General features: G+C 27.2%; 1 pseudogene; it reads left to right on the top strand.

Moving 5' to 3' along the window:
- The first annotated feature begins 1,960 nt into the window (after positions 1–1,960).
- LOC113386315 lies at positions 1,961–2,245 on the top strand (annotated as a pseudogene).
- Positions 2,246–3,186: the final 941 nt, after the last annotated feature.

Genomic DNA, 3,186 nt, shown 5'->3' on the forward strand with positions numbered 1-3,186 from the left:
TATAATTGTATCTGATATTGAATGAGTTAAAATTATTTTGATATTAAACGCTTATTATTTATATAAACTTAAAGAATTGGGTATTCGATTGTATTTATTATGGGTTTCAAAATATGCTTTGTTTGTTAAGATACATGACATAAATATTAATTAGGCCTGATAAGGATGTTAGTATTTACTCGTATCTATTTCTCCATTAATTATATCTATATTTTCCTTTATTATAAAAATTGAAATATGTTAATTAATATCAGTATTACTATTACTTATTCGAAAAAGCGAATTAATGTTAAAGTTAGTTAATTTCAAGTAAATATCTTGCTTTACATTGTTATTTATACGTTGTTATTCAAATAGTGCTATTAATTTTAATTAATATTACTATTGATTTATCTAGTGTTATTTCACAAGTTATATGATATTCAATAAATAGTAATGTACTACGAAATAAAATAACTTTTAAGCTTCAACATTAACTAAATCAAATAAGTATGTTAGTTTATGCAAGTTATTGTTGAGCAACAATTTCAATTTCACCTATTTGCAACATAAAATTTTGTGTTTCTTCAACAGTGGTTTTGAAAAAACTTCGGGTCGAGATCTTATTTAGATACACATGTTTCAAGCCATAGTTTCCCAAACTGTTTTTGTGTCGGTGTTGTCATGAACCGTCTATTTACTCGATATTAGTGTTGTGCTAATATTTTTTTACTGGAACTTTAAAATCGAAAGACCGGTTCAAAAACCAGTTTTCGTATTTGTATCGGAAAGAAGGCTCTGGACTCCGGTTTACGGTTTGGAAAAACAAGTTGTTTGTTCCTGTTTGGGATTTCACAAACCCAATAATAATACATATAAAAATTCATCAAAAATTAGAAAAAAATCAGCATTTTTAATTTTTTTTTCAATACGTCAGCTAAATTTTCTTATATGAAGTCTTTAGTTCCGGAACGCGTTCTATTCCTGTTCAAAAAGGAAGTACCGGAAGAACGATATCGTTTTTTAATAAAATTCATACTGTACTAAAGTTTATTAATAAATATTTAAACTAAAAATACATGTTACTTGTATACATTTATTAATAATTTTAAAATAACAATAAAAAAATAAAATAAGCGAAAAGTAAATGTTTAATTATCAACATTTGGCAACATTTTTGTAAAGTTCGATCTTGCATATTCCGGCTAATTATGTGCAGTACACATCTTTTTTATGTTAGGATATCACTATTTTACAACTATTACATTGTTTCTTATCGTTAGTATTCAGAAATACTATGGCAGTCTTGAAAAGAACATTGTCAAGCCTTTCAATGTTCTTAACCCACTCTCTTTCAACTTTCTTAGATTCTATTCATAAACTCAAATATTTTTCAAGTGTTCTATATAAGTCTAATGATCTATTAAATTCACCATCCAATATCCTGTAATTGTAACTCAATCAATAAAGGTTATTTACAATACGAGTACATCACTAAAACAACTTATTATATGTTTTTAAGTCCTTTTGGACAAGAGCTATACTGTGGGCTATAATAGTAATGGCAATTGTTTTAAATATTTTGAAATTTATAATATAAGTGCTTGTATCTGGTCTACGACTTTATATATGTTTTTCTACAAAAACAAAATGAGCAAACATTGTCGACACAAGCAATATCCTTTTTTGAATCACTCTAATCGGTCGCTCCGTTTTCTCATAAACTAAATTGTCATTTTTGCATTTTTTGCCCCATATCTTCAAAACCAAACAAAAACTAATTAACACGTCTTTCTAGTCAATAGAAGTTGAATGCTTTTTGAATTATTCAAATCGGTTGATCCGTGCGCCCGTAATCGTAGAGGAGAAATTGTATCCTAACATACATAAATGTACACACATTCATCCACTTTTTCTGAGGTATGTCAATAAATAAATGACCGTTTTGCAATAAGTAATGAATTTATTATTTTAATAGGCTATGGCGATGACTGTAAAAGAGCCTCTGGATTTAATCAGACTAAGTTTAGACGAAAGAATTTACATTAAAATGCGGAATGAAAGAGAATTACGTGGAAGACTTCATGCCTTTGATCAACATCTCAATATGGTACTGGGAGAGGCGGAAGAAACTGTCACAACTCTTAAAATTGATGAAGAAACTTATGAAGAAGTCTACCAGACCACTAAAAGAAGTATTCCGATGTTATTTGTGCGTGGAGATTGTGTTATAGTTGTATCACCTCCAATGATAATTGATGAATAGAATGTATATTTCTTTAAGAATTATTTGGTCATTGTATTGAAATATAATGAAATTATAGCAACACATATTTGCAGGGGCGTAGCGTGCATTGGCGGAGCCCCATATCAAATCATTCGGGGGGCCCCTATAGCAGGCAAAATATTTTCTCTTTTTTTATAAATATTCATTTATCATCAATATTTGAGTGAGTTTTCTCTCAAAAACATTTTCTTCTGATTTTAAAATTAAATGTTTGATTTTTTTGCTGAAATAGCTCCTTCTGGTAGACATTCAAAAACTATGTACATCTAATGCACATCGAAACATATTTGTACAATAGAATAAGCCTACAAATCGGTTAGTTTTATACCATTTTTAAAATGTTGCAGCGGATAGAGCGGATAAATTTAAGCTTTTTCATAAGCTCAGAAAAATCTTGATCGAATTTCAATTAAAACGTTCACAAAAAATGATTGGACTACCAAAATGACTATTATAAAATAATGAAAATTTGGAGTTGTGTGTAGTTTACCATTCCGCATTAAAAAATTTAAAATAAAGAACAAAAATATAATAAATAAAGAACAAAAAAATAAATTGTTTTTTTTTTTTTAATAAAATTGAAGCTTTTTCATAAACTCAAAAGTCTGATCTAAAATTAAGTCAAAAGATTTATTGACTGAGCGCGGGAATAATGTAATTGCAACAAAATTACAACAAGAAAAGAACAAAAATATAAAATTGAACAAAGTATATATTTTATATAATTACGAGTGACTATTATAATTGTTTATAAATACTAATACAAAATGAAAACAAATAATATTTAAAAGAAAAACAAATTTACTTGAAAACTTTAATAAAAAAATTAGTACTGCTTTTTTATATATAAGCTGATCATATCAGCCGTTTATTTTTTAATTTTGTTTTTTATTTTAATTTTTTTAATGCGGAAAGAAGCA

This window comes from Ctenocephalides felis, unplaced genomic scaffold (genome assembly GCF_003426905.1).
Source record: "Ctenocephalides felis isolate EL2017-DRISC unplaced genomic scaffold, ASM342690v1 CF-g0.4_SCAFFOLD_00845, whole genome shotgun sequence".
In the NCBI taxonomy this organism is placed as follows: domain Eukaryota; kingdom Metazoa; phylum Arthropoda; class Insecta; order Siphonaptera; family Pulicidae; genus Ctenocephalides; species Ctenocephalides felis.